This window comes from Macaca fascicularis, chromosome 2, assembly GCF_037993035.2.
Source record: "Macaca fascicularis isolate 582-1 chromosome 2, T2T-MFA8v1.1".
NCBI classification, from domain to species: Eukaryota; Metazoa; Chordata; class Mammalia; order Primates; family Cercopithecidae; genus Macaca; species Macaca fascicularis.
In genome coordinates, this window is record NC_088376.1 from 96,568,184 (window position 1) to 96,584,885 (window position 16,702).

General features: G+C 51.0%; 1 long non-coding RNA gene across 2 annotated transcripts; it reads left to right on the top strand.

Moving 5' to 3' along the window:
- Positions 1–7,879: 7,879 nt before the first annotated feature.
- LOC135969685 (uncharacterized) lies at positions 7,880–16,195 on the top strand. Of its 2 annotated transcripts, none has more exons than XR_010585058.1 (3): positions 7,880–7,950; positions 11,355–14,808; positions 15,705–16,195. It is a non-coding gene; the product is annotated as an uncharacterized lncRNA (long non-coding RNA). The 2 variants fall into 2 exon arrangements; XR_010585059.1 differs by having other exon boundaries at positions 14,582–14,808.
- The last annotated feature ends 507 nt before the right edge of the window (positions 16,196–16,702 follow it).

Below are 16,702 nucleotides of genomic sequence, written 5' to 3' on the forward strand. Positions count from 1 at the left end.
GATTTATTTTTGCCGCCCCCCACCCCCCACCCAGACCCTGCCCCCAGCTGCTCAGAGAGCAGTTGTGTGAGGAACAAGTGGGGGTGGAAGGAGGGGATTTGCATTTGAAAATACTTGTTGGTTGGCCTGAAACATTGGGTGCCATTGCTGATCCGGTTCTCTGTGTGCACACGTGGGTGCATGTGTATGTGTGTGTGTAGGGTATGAAGAGGTGGGGCTGTGGGTGAGAAGACACTGGGGAAGTGGACTCTGGGCTTTCCGGAGAGACTTTGTACCCCTTTCTTGCTTTGGAGCCGGAACCAGCCATAATAGATCAGACCCAAGCTCAGCTTCTTTTTTTGAGACAGAGTCTCGCTCTGTAGCCCAGGCTGGAGTTCAGTGGCGCCATCTCGGTTCACTGCAACCTGCGCCTCCCGGGTTCAAGCAATTCTCTGGTCTCAGCCTCCTGAGTAGCTGGGATTACAGGCGCGCCACCACCCCTGGCTAATTTTTGTATTTTTAGTAGAGATGGGGTTTCACCATGTTGGCCAGACTGGTCTCAAACTCCTGACCTCAGGTGAATCGCTGAGAGAGATACTGGGCCTCCCAAAGTGCTGGGATTACAGGTGTGAGCCACCTAGCCTGGCCCCAAGCTCAGCTTCTGTTTGGCCTCAGGAACCACCAACTCCTAGACCTCTCTCTGCCACCCGGGCCACCTGTCGGCCTCCATACCTTCTGTCCAGCTGCCAGGAGTAGAAGGGAGGGAGTTCTACCCCAGGAAGTCACATGGACATCTCAACCCCAAGGTGCTTGGTCTTTTTCTCCAAACCTCTCCTCCTCCCTGGTGTCCCTAAGTTGGAAGCTTCAGAAAACCCCCACTTCTTCCTTGCCCCCAACCTTTCTGGTCTGCTTCAGAAGGTGCCCTGAAGGTGTCCTCTTGTCCCCACTCCCATGAACCCAGCCCTAGCAGGCCCCACTTCGGCTCTCACCAGGACCATTGTAGGAGCTGTTGGCTGCTCTTCTCGCCCTCCGTCTCCCTTCCTGCCCATCCCTTCTCCAGACAGCTGCCAGTGACTTATTAAAAAGCCAAAATAAATAAAAGTGGACAGTGTCACTCTCCTGCTCAAAACAGCCCCCAGGCAGCCGCAGACAGAGTCTGGAGCCCTAGGGTGCCACACCAGGGCCCCCGTTCTGTCCCATGTCCCTCCCACCACTCTCTCTCTCTCTGAGCCCTTCCCTTCCTCTCTGCTGGCTCTTTAGCCTGAAATAGCTTTTCCCTCTCCTTCACCTTAAGTGGATTTGGAATCCAATGTAGATACCATCGCCACTTCTGAAAACTCCTGCCTACCCCCATGTACCTCCGTGAGAATCGTTTTTAATCTTTTTACTCTCAAGGGTGTGCACAAACTTCTTTGGAGCTGGGTGCAGTGGCACAGGCCTGTAGTCCCAGCTACTCAGGAGGCTGATTGCTTGAGCCCAAGAGTTCAAGACTAGCTTAGACAACATAGTGACACCCTGTTCCTGAAAAAAAAAAAAAAAAAGAGTTTCCTGGACATGGAACCTCTCACCTCAGCAGGGAGAGGAGCTGTGGAAGGAGCATGGGGCTGAGACCCTCCGAGTCCCTCGGAGTCCCTCCATGGGAACAGCACACCTGCATCTGTGCCTAAGCCTCAGAGAGACTCCCCAGGGCCTTGGCAGTCCATTCCATTGTTCCCCCATCCAATACAGAGAGCCCACTGGAAGTCCTCCCTGCTGTCTCATTCTGATACCTCCTATTGCAAGCGCAGCCCACTCAACTCTTTAGGAGGTTAAAAAAAAGGTAACAAAAACCCCTCCACTGAAATCTGAAATGCCACACAGTGCTCAGACAAAGACCCCTTTCTGCACAGCTCCACTCCCTCCTACACCTCTCTCCCCCTCCCCACCCTGCTTCCTTACTGCAGGCTAAATTGGCAGCGGGGACGTTTTGAGTCAACAAATGCAGTGGGTTGGGGAAGGGAGCCCTGAAGGGGATTCCTGTCTGGGAAACATTTGCTGACAGCAGTTACTATGACAAGGAAGGCCTGCAACAGAACCCAGCAGCCCCTGCCTCCTGCCTGCTGCCCCTCCCAATTCTATCTCTCCTTGCCCATCCCCCTCCCAACCAGTTCATTCACTGACTCATCCATTCCATCATTTACTCAACTCAACAATCTTTAGACACTTACCATGTCTCCAGCACCCGCTTGGCATTTCATGTTTATTCTTCCACTCTGTCCTCACCACAACCCACGAAGTTATCTGTTGTTTTCCCTTTTGACAAAGTAGAAAGCTGAAACCCAGTATACTGAAGAGACTTTCTCGGGGTGCTGCAGATGATAGGAGGCAGAGCTGGGATTTGCACCCAGGACTCTCTGGCTTTCCAGATCAGTGTGGGAGTTTCTGACCTGTGTCAGGAAAGCAGGTGCCAGGTGATGAGCACTGTACAGGCTGAGACTTCGCCGTCTTTGGCTCTGCATCACTAAAACTATGCCCAGCACCCACACACAGGAGGCAGTCAGTACACACTTGTGCCATAAATTCAGCACACATGAGCTCAGTATACACATGTGCTTTTTGACGGGAGGGCAAGAGTCAGCAAAGGTGGGACTCCTGAGAAGAGAGGGCCTTCCTGTTTGGAAGCAGCTGTACCTGGGTTCTGCAATCCAGGCACTCAAGGGCATTGATAAAGTGCCTACTGTGTGCCGGGCACTGTGTTAGGACCTCTGAATACAAATACTTAAAACACAGATTTGTACTTTGCCCTAAAGGAGGTCTTTGTTTAGTGGAGGAGGCAGACATATAAACACATGGAGTTAGCAGTGCTACAGAAATAAGTACCAAGTGCCGTGGGGTTCCAGGTGGAGCATGGACCTAAATCTGAGAAGCAAAACAAGAAAGCCTTTATAAGACAACGTGAAAAAAAAATCTCCGTGACCTCAGGGTAGGGAAAGATTTCTTAAACAACACACAAAAATAACACTAACCATAAAGGAAAAGATTGACAAATTCGGGTGCGTTAAAATGAAGAAGCTGTGTTCTTCAAAAGACAACATGAAGAGAGTAAAAGGGAAGCCACAGAGCAGGAAAAGGTTTCGCAACATATGCAACTGACAAAGGGCTCAGCTCCAGAATGTGTAAAGAACCCCCACAAACGAGTATGAAGACTGGCAACTCAGTGGAAAAACTGGATCAAATACATAAACATGCAAAAATCCAAATGGCTATAAATATATGAGGTGTGCGGCCTTATCAGGAATCAAAGAAATGCAAATTAAAATCCCAAGGAGATTCTACTACATACCCTCCAGATTAGCAAAAATGTAAAAGTCTGATAAAATGAAGGGCTGGTGAAGATCTGGACCAGGAGTTCTCAAATATCTCTTCAGAAGCAGCCAGTCAGCATCTAAGCAGTCAAGTCAGACGTGTGTACTCCAGAAGTGAATCGTGTGCAAGAATATTCACGGCAGGCATTATTCATGAAGGCCCCAAACTGGAACCAGTGAATATCCAACAGCTGTGGGCTGGATAAACTGAGTACAGAGAAACAGAATGAAGAGCACAGCTAATTCTGCCTGAGGGGCTGGGGTGTCTGGGAAGGTGACATTGGAATTAGCTCTTGGAGGAAGAATAGTTTCCCAGTCAAGGAAGCGGGAGACAGGGTATCCCATCCAGAGGGTTCAGCAGGTGCATGATCATGGGGTTAAGAGCAGCTCTATCTCATCCAGGAGGCAGCTGAATTAGGGGCTAGCAGGGAGAGAGGCAGGGAAGGTGAGCAGAGAGAGGCTGGAGATGTTGGAATGTGAAGGCCTCTGTGGGCCACTGAAGGAAATTTGGCTTAAATACGAAAGTGAGAGATAGTCAGAAGTAAGGAGCAGTTAGAGGCTATTGCAAAAGATGATGCACCAGAAAAAAAATCATAGCAGTGTGGCAGAAGAGAGAGGGTGCATTTGGGAACCATGTCTGAGACGGAATACATAGAATGTTGTGTGGGGTGTTGGGAGGGGGTCAGGATGGAGCTGAGGCAACTCCCAGGTCTCTGGCTGGCTGGCTGGGTGGATGGTGATGCTCTAACTCAACATCCAGAGACCGTGGAGGTGGAGGTTTGAGGCAAGAGCTAAGAGGACTAGTTGGGGACATGCTGCTTTGGTGGTGCCTACAGTATACATAGGCAAACATCCAAGTTCACCAAGATGTAGAGCCTGGACATGTGTCACAGATATCAGAGTTACCAGAGCAAGAAGCCATGGGTTTAGATGAGAATATCAGGGGTGCAGCAGCAGGGCAAGACCAGAATTGGAGCCTTGGGAAACACAACATAGAGGCAGCGGGTAGAGGAGAAGCAGGGGAGAGACAGGGAAGGGATGATGGAAAAGAAGAGAAGGTCCGGAAGAGAGGGCGGTGCCGCAGCAGCTAAGGGAGGAGCGAGTTGCACCAGGGCTGGGTGGTCTGTGAGTGAAAACTAGGTCTTGGGAAGAGGGGGGATTGGGTCTGTGGTAAGCAAGGAGGAGGAGGAGAGGGTAGTTGAGGGAGTTCTGAGAATCTCCATTTTCTCTGTCAATTACACGTGAGGGAGGGGACAGGCCAGAAGCCTGAAAGGGTGGTAAGGTTCAGAACAGGAGCTGATCACCAGCAGCCCAGGAGCTGAAGGGCCAGGCTGAAGTCAGGGACCATAAATCTGGAGTGGCACTAGTTTGCACGGTTGAGTGGTTTTCCTATGCCTTCTAGTAGCCTGGGAATCGCAATGGACAAAGCAGATGACTGGAGTCCTCCAGGGCTGGGAAAGGCAGGGCGAGGGGGTGTGGGAATCGAGGGTGCCGGGAAAATGAATGATGTGGGCAATCACAGGCAGGTCAAGAGGGGAGAAAGTGGAGCCGGGAAGGAGTGGATGCGCTCGCAGAAGGCCTTGTCCAAAGCCAGCACTCCAGCACCGGAGCTCCAACGAATGAGACAGAATGGGAGAACTGGAGAATCTCTGCGAATGGAGACCAGGTTTTATGGAAAGGAGGGAAAAAGTTGTGACCCAAGATGGGGGTGCTGGGGTTTAAGATTTCATCAGAGACATTTCAGGTGATATGTGGGTGGCAGAAGTGGAGAGAATGTTGTTGGAGAAGGGGAGATGGGGAGCCAAGGGTGAGGGTGTTGGGAAGTCCATGTGGATGTTCAGGTTCCCCAGGCTGACACAGGAGGTGGGAGATAGAGGAAGACCCTGAGCTAGGTGCCCCAGTCCTCAAAAGATATTGGGTGATCTCTGGGTGGATGGGTGATCTCAGCCAGGTTGGGTGAGGGGTGTGTGACTGGGCTGGATGGTGGCAACCTGGAGGTCTGATTTTGAGTGGGAGAGAGGAACTGTCATGGACTGGGTGGCAGAGGGAGGTGGAAGAATGCTGACTCTTTGGCCTGGCCAGGTGCCACCTCCAGAAAGCTCGTCTGATCACTCTCTTCTTGACCTTCATTGTTCTTTGAGCCTGAAAGACTCCATTTAACCCATGAGTATCCACAGCCCCAATATTTGCTTCTCTCCTCTGGAGATCCCTGGGCTGAATCCCCATGGGTGGATTGTGGCTTCTGTGTATTGTGGCCCCAGTATATTCTGAGAAATGGGCCATGGACACAGGACAAAGAGGCCTTGACTGCAGCTTGGGTTAGTGAAAGTGTGGGCTGCTCTGGGCCCAGCCACACCTTCTGCTTTGGGCCCAGCAGACTGGGCTCCTCCTCCCCTACCCCATCTCCCTGGGACATGTGGAGCTTTTCTACCCTTCATTCTGCATGTGGAAAATTAAGCCAATAAAATCCTCAAGAATATTAAGTCATGAGCTGAGGCCTGATGGCATCTGGAACCCTGTCTGTAATACCTGATTCCCTTCACCTGCTATCAAAACTTTGCTCGGCCTTCAAGGCCCAATCAAGGGAGCCTCACCTTCTTCCTGATCTTCCCTTCTCCATGTCAATTACTTTGCTGGCTAGATTCTTGGTCCTTCCATTTGGCATTTGTTTCCACCCTTCTTAAAGTTGGTTGCTAAGAATCTGTGTTTTCTATAAGACTTTTTTTGTTTTGTTTTGTTTCTTTGTATTTTGAGGCAGAGTCTCGTTCTGTCACCAGGCTGGAGTGCAGTGGTGCTATCTCGGCTCACTGCAACCTCTGCCTCCTGGGTTCAAGTGATTCTCCTGCCTCAGCTTCCCGAGTAGCTGGGATTACAGGCGCGTGCCACCACACCCAGCTAATTTTTGTATTTTTAGTAGAGATGGGGTTTCACCATGTTGGCCAGGATGGTCTCGATCTCTTGACTTCGTGATCCGCCCGCCTCGGCCTCCCAAAGTGCTGGGATTACAGGTGTGAGCCACCGTGCCCGGCCAAGACTTCATTTTTTTAATGAAGGGGAGTCGGGGGTTGGAGATACTAACCATCATCCTCTGTGTGATGGTATCTACAAGACTTCATTCTTGAAGCCAGTGCCACTGAAGGGGCCATGGGTACAAATAAGACATGGTCCTTTGGAGAGGAGCTCACATTCTGAACGTAGTGTTGTTAGTGTTGTGGATTCGAACTGATTCTTGGATCTCCAGGGCTAGGATTTGCAAATTGAAGACCAGTGGATCCTGGGGTAGGTTGGGGGGAGTGAGAATACCCTGAAGCCTCTTGGAGAAATTACAGAGGCCAAAATTACAGAGGCCACACCTAGGGATTCTGATATGATAGGTGAGGGGTGGGAGGAAGGGTCAGGACCTCTGAATTTGTAGAAACCTCTGGTGGTTCTGAATCTTCTGGTCAAGAACCACGATTTTGGAGCAATACAGTGAAGTGTTCTGTGGGGCTAACAAAGTAGTAAAAGAAAAGCTGAACTCACTGCCATGTGCTGGGTATGCAAACGACTGTCACTTATGAGTCCTCCTCACAACCCAAAACCAATTACTGCAAAGCACAATAGCAATTGGGCCTGCCATTAAAAGGTGCAGGTCAGTTTTTGTAGGTGACATTAGATTTTACTGTAAGCATCTCAGTACTGGCTGTCGTTCAAGGCATGAGTGCTAATCACAATAATAAGAAACCTCGGTGTGCTTTGAGACTCTCTCTGTCTCTCTTTCTTTCTCAATATGTCTTTGAATCTTCCAGTTTCTAGAGTTAGATATCCAGAAATAAGAAACCTAATGAATGCTGAGCATCTATCATGTCTGGAACTTGGAGTATTTATCTCATTTGATCTCTACGACTTCCCCATGATGAAGAGCTGTGTGCAGAAAAAAATGGTTCAGAGCAGTGGTCTCCACTGACTTTGCTTCAGGTCCTGGCCCTGCAGCTCACTACTGCAGATCTGGGACAGTCTAACCTTCACAGCATCAAGGTGCTTATCTGTGAGATGGAGCTACGATAATATACCCTATCACCCACAGGGTAGATGTGTGATACATTGCAGCTCTTTATTGCCATCATCCCGTTTTGTAGACGAACACACTGAAGCCCAGTTGTAAGCAGCTGTAGGTATTTGCACTCAGGTGGGCTGGACGCTCCATGCTGTTTCCCCCAGCGCTCCACCTCCAGGCAGCCTGGCCTTGGCTGGGGAGCATGTGCCACGGGACCCTGGCAGAGGCTGTAACTATTTCCAGGGATGTAGATCTCCAATGGGGTTGGGGGATGGGGGTGTGGGGGAGCACCTGTGGCCATTAGGAACTACTTTTATGAGCCTGTTACACCAACTGGCCCCCTCCCCCAGGTCTGCAGCACATTGAAGCTCTTCCTGTTTGCTCCCAAGCAGATGGTGCCGGAATCTCTCTACACCAACTCCCATTCATAAATCACAGCCATTCCCCGGGTGCTGGAGCAACCATTCTAATTACGGTGGGGGAAGTGTGCGCGCAAGTGTGTGCGTGTATGCGCACGCGCAGGTGTGCGCGTGAGTGAAGGGACATAGACAGAGACTCTGAACGGGAGATACCACCTCTTCTGCATCACAGGTACTGCCGCCTCCCTCGGCAGCCTTCCCAGCTCCTATGCTTCACAGAGGGAAGCCTGGGGGTCCTAGGCCTGGGGAGGGAGTCCTGGTGGGAGTGTTTCCTGCTCGTGTGACACTGCCACCCTCCTCAAGTGGCCTTAGGACGAGGCAGCCATTCTTGACCCCACACTTTCAGGCCCCAGGCTCTCTGTATAATGGTAGGGGGAGGGGAGGCCACTATTAACAGAGCCCCTGGTGTGTCCCAAGCCCTCTGATGGGGACTTGAGGGGTTGTAAGGGGAGGGGTTGGGAGATAGGATCGGGGACCTGGTCACAATCTGGTCAACTCTTATCTGCTGGAGGTGAGAGAGAGTGGAGGGGCGGAGAAGAGAATGACAGGCTTGAAGAAAGCCAGGCTGGGGGACCCTTGCTGGGCACCTCCACTCCCCAACTCCAGAGCTCTCTGGGTCCCTTATCTAAGGCCCCTGGGCTGTATGTGTGAGCATTATTTTCACACATATTCATCTACCTCAGTGTGCAAGTGAATGCGGATTTGGGTGTGAATCTGGGGATATTGTGCTTGTGAATACAAGCAGTTTGTAAGCTGGGAATCCCTGCGTGCACTGTTCACACGTGTGTGCGAGTCTGTGGGCTCCTGTGTGGGGGGGATATAGGGGTTTGGTTGTGTGAGTTTGGGTGTATATAGAGTGCCTTTGGGGTGTGTGTGTTGGAGCCTGGGAAAGTAGGCATGAGATGCATCTGCAAAGCAAGATGGAGTCATGCTTTCTTGCCCAGGCTGGAGTGTAGTGCAATGGGACGATCTCAGCTCACTGCAACCTCCGCCTCCTGGGTTCAAGCGATTCTCATCCCTCAGCTTCCCGAGTAGCTGGGATTACAAGTGAGCAGCAGCACTGCCATGCCTGGCTAATTTTTGTATTATTAGTAGAGATGGGGTTTCACCATGTTGGCCAGGCTGGTCTAGAACTCATGACCTCAGGTGATCCACCCGCCCTGACCTTCCAAAGTGCTGGGATTACAGGTGTGAGCCACCATGCCAGGCCCGTAGCATCTCTTTTTTGTCGATCTCCTGTAAGTGTGATTCTTCCCAGTCCCCTTCTTCTCCAGAATCTACTCTTCAGGGAGTCCTCCTTCTTCCCCTGCTCCAGAGGATCCAATACTTCACCTGTCCATGTCCTCTTACCTGCTTGAGTCCTCCCTCCCCATTAGGTGGCAAACTGAGAGGGGCAGAGTTCGGCCACCGTGACAGATGCTGCCGAGAGGGGACATTTTTACTTCCCTTGCCCCTCCCTCCCCACAGCTCTCCATAACCCCCAGCACTTCCCTAAGCAGCTCTAAGCTATCCCCAGGGGAAACAGCAGGCACTTGAGAATAAGAGCGCCCCACTTGCTGGCTGTTTCTCCAGCTACAAGTCATTGTACTTGTCTGAGACTCAATTTCATCATCTGTAAAATGGGGGTTAAAATACCTGTCCTGCCTACCTCACAGAATTATTGCAGAAATCAAGGGAGGTGATGCATAGGAAAGTAGTTGGATCTGGTAAAAGACTATCAACATGTGCCAGGTATTGTTATTAAATATTTCTGGGGGCCGAGTGCAGTGGCTCATGCCTGTGGTCCCAGCACTTTGGGAGGCCGAGGTGGACGGATCACCTGAGGTCAGAAGCTCAAGACCATCCTGGCCTACAGGGTGAAACCCCGTCTCTACTAAGAATACAAAAAATAGCCGGCTGTGGTGGTGTGTGCCTGTAATCCCAGCTACTTGGGAGGCTGAGGCAGGAGAATCACTTGAACCCAGGAGGTGGAGGTTGCAGTGAGCCCAGATAACGCCACTGCACTCCAGCCTGGGGGATGGAGTGAGACTGTGTCTCAAAAATAAAAATAAAAATAAATTTCTGGGTTTTCTTTTAACTGACCAACACTATATCCATTTTAAAGATAGACTGATCATCCTGGAGAAACTTGACCCTGTGTTGCTCCCATGACTTTTTGCCTGGATCTCAGCCCCCAACCACTTGTCTCTCCCTCCTGTCCATTAGCAAAGGAGAGCCCAGGGCTTCCACCAGGCCTTCCACCTGCCCCACCCTACCTGCTCTGATCATATTTAAGCATTCTTCAGGCACCTGCTGCAAGGGCACCTCTCCTGGGGAAATACCCCGGATCCCCAACAGAGTTGGAGTCTCCTGCTCTGGGCCTCTGGGCTCACACCTCCTGGCAGCTCTTATCAGGCTGCTTGGTAATTGTTTGTTTTTCCAACACTGTTTCACAATTACTGTGCAATTTACAAACTTGACAATTCAGTGTGATCCAGCTACTGCAGAGGTGCCACCCAGGTGCTGATTCCTGCAGGGCCAGCCCTTCTAAGGAAGAAAGTACCACCCCCAGCCCTTACTTCTGCCCACCCCCACCCCAGGGCCTACACCAGAACCTGGCTGGTAAATGTTTATCGACCGAAGGAACGCGTGAATGAGGGATGGAGTGGAGGCTCTGGGAACAAGACAGAGGGGAAGAGATGCTTCTTGTTAACATCTCTTCATAAAAGCGAGTGAGTTCCTACATCCAGCTGGTGTCTGAATTGGGGCCAATCATAAAACCAGGAGGCCCCTGAGGCTGAGGGCAGCTGGCTGGCCAGTGGGCTTTATAAGGCGGTTTTATGGACTCAGCTGAGATGTGGTGATGAGAAGCCAAACTTTAAACATCCTCTTAAAGTTCGTTTTCACTCCCCCAGGGCTTCTAGCTGAACAAGATTGAGGAGAAGGCCTTTTGAGGCACCAGTGGAGGGATGATGAGATAGCACCATCCACATGGAGGAAAAGGAAGTAGGCGGGACTTGCAGCAGGAGGGGTGCAAGTTAGGCACGAGGAAGGACTTCCTTCTGGGCTTGGGATGCAGCAGGCAGTTATGTGGGGAGGGGAAGAGATAGGCTGACTTCTTCCCCCAATTATTCGGCCACCTAATGGGATCATGTTCACTTCCTGCAGCCTCCCCTGGTCTATGTTTTTTTGTTTTTTTGGGGGGTTTTGTTGTTGTTGTTGTTGCTGTTGTTTTGAGATGGAGTCTTGCTCTGTCGCCCAGTCTGGAGTGCAGTGGTGCAATCTTGGCTCACTGCAATCTCCGCCTCCCAGGTTCCAGTGATTCTCCTGCCTCAGCCTCTGGAGTAGCTGGGACTACAGGCGAACACCACCACACCCGGCTAATTTTTGTACTTTTAGTAGAGACAGGGTTTCACCATATTGGTCAGGCTGGTCTTGAACTCCTGACCTTGTGATCCGCCCACCTCAGCCTCCCAAAGTGCTGGGATTACAGGCATGAGCCACCGCGCCCGGCCTGGTCTGTGTTTTGAGAGGGCCACCACCTCTGCTCCCCGTCTCAACCTGCTCTCTCCTGACTTCTTTCCTGTTCCTGGCCAGGTAGAATCTCCTGAAGGAAGGAGAAGGGAAGGAAGAGCTGAGGGCAGTACCATGATCTGCTCAGGAGCTGGAAGCCCAAAGCTGACCCAGGCCAGCCAGGCCTGTGAGTCCAGGGTCCCATGGTTAAGATGTGAAGATTTTTCTCCAGCTTCCCTACTTGTGCCGTGTGTGGAAAGGAGAAAAGCAACCAGCCTAAGGAACTGAAGAAAGTGACAAGAAGAGAGTTGGAGCTGAAAAAGGTCCAAGAGATAAGAAGAAAGAAAAAATCAAGAAAGAAAAAGTGAAAAAGAAATGCAAGAGGGAATTAACATACACAGGGTGCAGACATTAACATCCATGGGGCCTCTGAGGCGGATCTCAGCAATCCTCGCCACCCTTCCAGGGAGTGTTACTATTTTAAGGATGGTGTGCTGGGAGCAGCGGCTCATGCCTGTAATCCCAGCACTTTGGGAGGCCGAGGCGTGTGGATCCCTTGAGGCCAGGAGTTCGAGACCAGCCTGGCCAACGTGGTGAAACCCCATCTCTATTAAAAATATAAAATTAGTTGGGCTTGGTGGCACGTGCTTGTAGTCCCAGCTAGTTGGGAGGCTGAGGCAGAGAATGGCTTGAACCCGGGAGGTGGAGATTGCAGTGAGCCGAGATTGTGACACCGCACTCCAGCCTGGGCGACAGAGGAAGATAGTCTCAAAAAAAAAAAAACAAATGGGGAACCCTGGCTCAGCAGTCTCACATGGCTTGCCTGAGGGTTCCCCAGCTGGTGAAAGGGGCAGCTGAGCCTTGGACCCAGCACCATCGGATTCCAGCCCAGAGCAGGTTCTAGGTCTTGGAAAACACAGTTTTCACGCACCCAGGTGCAGAAGCCTGGCTTGGTTCTATCTTCTGTGAGCTCTAATAGGCTGGGATGCTTCCAACCCCTGCGATTTTGCAGCTGGCCTGTAGCCTCCAGATCCCCCTGGGCTGGCCTGTGTCTGCTCTCTGAGCCTGGGCTTGTGGCTGTCCTGCCTGCTGGGAGGATTGATGGCTCTGCTCTGGGGAATTGAGAAGTTGGAACCCAATTAAAAGTTTTTCAACTCAGGCCAGAGACCTTGGCTACAGAGAGGATGCCCTTTGCCTTGGAAGCCTCTAGTTCAAGCAGGATTCAGCCCCTGGGTTCACAGATCCTGTCTGCTGAGAGTGGTCAAAACCACTCTGCACTCTCCTTGTGGCCTGCTCCCCACAGGGCCTTTGACCAGAGAGACCAGGGACGGGAACCTCGTCTGTCTATACACAACTGTATGTGTTGGGTGCTGCCCCTCCTCCTCCCTGGACTTGGCCTCAGGGGTCAGCATGACCAAGCCCCTTCCTTTTTTTTTTTTTTTTTTTTTGATACAGAGTTTTGCTCTTCTTGCCCAGGCTAGAGTACAATGGCACGATCTTGGCTCACTGCAACCTCCGCCTCCCAGGTTCAAGTGATTCTTCTGCCTCAGCCTCCCAAGTAGTAGCTGAGACTACAGGTGTGCACCACCACACCCAGCTAATTTTGTATTTTAGTAGAGACAGGGTTTCACCATGTTGGTCAGGCTGGTCTTGAACTCTTGACCTCAAGTGATCCGCCTGCCTCGGCCTTCCAAAGTGCTGAGATTAGAGGCGTGAGCCACCGCGCCCAGCCAAAGCATCATCAACAGCCTTCCCATCAGGGAATTGAACCTGGTCTCCCGCGTGACAGGCGGGAATACTCACCACTATACTAACAAGAACCACCTATCCAGGCCCTTCTTGATTCAGGGCAGGGGAAGGGGAAAGAGGACAGGGAAAGAACATTGAGCACCTAGCATGTGCCAGGGCTTTCCATGCGTTAGCACATTTAATCCTCAAGCAACCCCACAGGGCGGGTTATGATCTTCCCTTTATAAGTGACAGGCATGAAGCTCAGAGAGGTTAAAGACCTCACAGAGGCCCACACAGCCGCTCAGCGCTGGAGCAGCTAGACAAACTCGGGTCTGCTGAACTGCCAGCCCTGTTCTCTCGCTCTGTGAAATGGGACTTGCCCATCCCTCCAGAACTTCTCAGGCACACTCCATGTGTGCGCGTGGTCTCTAGGGGCCCAGGCCTCCCAATGCTAACAAACACCCTTCAGACGTTTCCGGATACTTCCCACCCCAGCTCCAGGGACCTTGGGAAAACTGGGTTGCCTTTGAAGGGGCCCCCCAGACCCATCAGCATCTCTACTATTTCACACTTTCCCTTCAGGATCATCAGATGAGGAACAGCTGGGCCTGCAGATTTATTAGCGTTTTGCAAGTGATTCCATCCGCTCTTCTAGTCCCAACTAAGCCCTGCCCCCGCTCCTATTAGAAGCCCCTGGAAAGCAAAGGGGTTCTTTTGTCAGTGCCCCAAGCCCACTTAGCCGGTGTGACTTTTGCCTCTCCCACTCCTCACAGCAATTGGGAGCCAGTTATATATCTCCCCAGAAACCAGGGACCAAGAGAAAAAAAGGAAGAAAGAAAGAAAAGGAAGGAAAGAAGGCAAGGCAAGGCAAGGCACAGTGGCTCATGCCTGTAATTCTAGCACTTTGGAGGGCCAAGGCAGGCAGATCACCTGAGGTCAAGGGTTCAAGACCAGCCTGGGCAACATGGTGAAACCTTGTCTCTACTAATAATACAAAAATTAGCCGAACATGGTGGCGGGTGCCTGTAATCCCAGCTACTTGCGAGGCTGAGGCAGGAGAATCGCTTGAGCCCGAGAGGTGGAGGTTGTAGTGAGCCAAGATCGTGCCACTGTACTCCAGCCTAGGCGACAGAGCGAGACTCTATCTCAAAAAAAAGAAAAAAAGAAGAAAAAGGTTAGTTTTATCTTCCCTTTCAGTAAACAAAGTATAGGAAACCTCTGGCTGGAGGGACAGAAGACCCAGATTTTCTTCCTGGTTCTACCAGCTGTGGGTCTGGAGGCAAGTCATGAAATCTCTCAAGGCCTCAGTTTCCATCTGTGAAATGGGGGATGGTGTCTACCCTGAGTGCCTCGCAGCGGGGATGTGAGTATCAAAGCCAGCACTTTGTACTTTCCAAAGGCCTGTCCCCGTCCTCTCTTCCTCACCGTCCTGCACACAGAAACGTCAGGTGCATGTGCTAACATGAGATGGGTCATCTAGATCTAACCTAGATGACCCACCCTCATACACACTGCAAATAGGGAGTTTTCCCACTAACGAGCCTTCAGAAACATTGAGTTTTTTCCTCTTTGTTTTTCAGGGGACACCCACTCACCTACACCTGTGTGATGTGCATGTGTGGGAGCTTGTGACGGTCACACAGTCATGACATGAAGAGAGCCATGGGAAGGAGGCACAGGAAGTGGTTGGTGCTGGGGCACAATATGACATTCAGCACCAAACAAGGCACAAGAGGTTCCTGGCCACCCGTGTGATCAGAGTTCCACTGTGTGACCCGTTGTCACAGGTGCCACCTACAAGGGCCAGGTAAAGCCTTCATGGAGTTGGGCAGAGGCACGGACCGATGGTGATAATTTAATAATAAATCACTATTAATTATTTTAATTGTTAAAGTATATTAATATTTGGTTAACTATGAAACTACTAATGATGACACTTATGAATCAATGGCTTGGGATGATTGTGACGGTCACCGCAATAATGCTACACTGAAGGAATTTTTGTGTGCCAGTAGACTAATTAGAAAGCATTTGAGGTATGTAATTGTGATTGCAGGACTGATGTATAGTGGAAAACAAAAAATAAGCATGCAGGTGTCAAAATGCCGACTGTTAGCCTTGATCTCCATGCTTGGCTGAAGGACTGTCTGTCACAAAGTGGCTTTGTACAGCAATGAACCGGCCTCCAGAGCCCTCACAGCTGAGGGCCGTAGACAGTACGGACCTGCAGGAGGGAGCCTTGAGAGGGACGCTGAGAGAGGCTGGATGCAGCACCTCCGGGGAGCAAGGCCAGAGGGACAAACCAGCAGAGGGTGGCGCGATGAGGGACAGGGGTGAGAAGCACGCAGAGAGTTGGCAGCAGAAAAGCTCTCATGAGCCAGTGCCAATCACAAAGCCAGGCATTGCAGTATAACTACCAGGTATTGAAGAAATAGAAATAGGGTCTCTAGGTCCCTGGCAACGTGGGCAGAGAGAGAAAATAGAAACTGACGCCATGGAGAGGCAATTGAGCCCAAATGAGCATGCAGGCTCACCTACCCCTGCCGGGAGCAGCAGGGATGGGCCACGAGAACCAGAAAGACAACCATGCTGCACACCTGTAATTAGGCAAAATGCTTACTTTAGTCGTTTGATAAAGTTGTAGTTGATTTTTCCTGTGATTTGGCTATTTACCAGGAATTTGGTAATTTCTTTGTTTTAAAGATGCCCCTGAAGAACCTCAAGCAGGATGGATCTGCCTAAACTTCCACGTGTCCAGGCAGAACCATTCACATGGTGGAGTCCAGAAAGGGACATCCTGCCCAGTTGATCCTGACCACCTTGCTGCATTCAGAACTCCCCATAGTGATGAGCAGCCCACTTTATAAAGACTAGGAATAAGCCCCACTGTCTCCTGTACTGGGCAGAGAAGCAGGGCCACCTTACAGAATTGGATCAGCTGCTCCAGCCAAGAAAGAGCTCACCACATCTGTCCCTGAGCCAAGAGATCAGTCTGGAGCAGTGGCCTCCACACTCCCACACTGGAGGAGGCTTCCTGACGGAGGCTGGCGGCCTTCACGAGTTGTTTCAGTCTGCTTTGAATTCTGCAAAGATCCAGTATGTCCAGGCCCTTAATCAACTACAATGGTAGTCACCTTGAATGTAAGGGGAGCTGCAGTTAGACTGGATTGGAAGTAAAAGAGCATTTTCAAATACTCAGGCATTTCCTTATGGGGAAGGGGTTGTGGGGAGGGGTTCACACTCTTCTTGGCTTGAATCCCCAGAAACCTAATGGAAGGCCTAACGCCGTCTTTTTTTTTTTTTTTTTTTTTTTTTTTTTTTTTTTTTTGAGACGGAGTCTGGCTCTGTCACCCAGGCTGGAATGCAGTGGCCGGATCTCAGCTCACTGCAAGCTCCGCCTCCCAGGTTACGCCATTCTCCTGCCTCAGCCTCCCTAGTAGCTGGGACTACAGGCGCCGCCACCTCGCCCGGCTAGTTTTTTGTATTTTTTAGTAGAGACGGGGTTTCACCGTGTTAGCCAGGATGGTCTCGATCTCCTGACCTCGTGATCCGCCCGTCTCGGCCTCCCAAAGCGCTGGGATTACAGGCTTGAGCCACCGCGCCCGGCCCCTAACGCCGTCTTTTTGAAATCGTGCTGACCACATGGTGTTGGGAAGAAGTTACATTAAAGAGTTAGCTAGTCTGTGTTATAAAATAGGAAA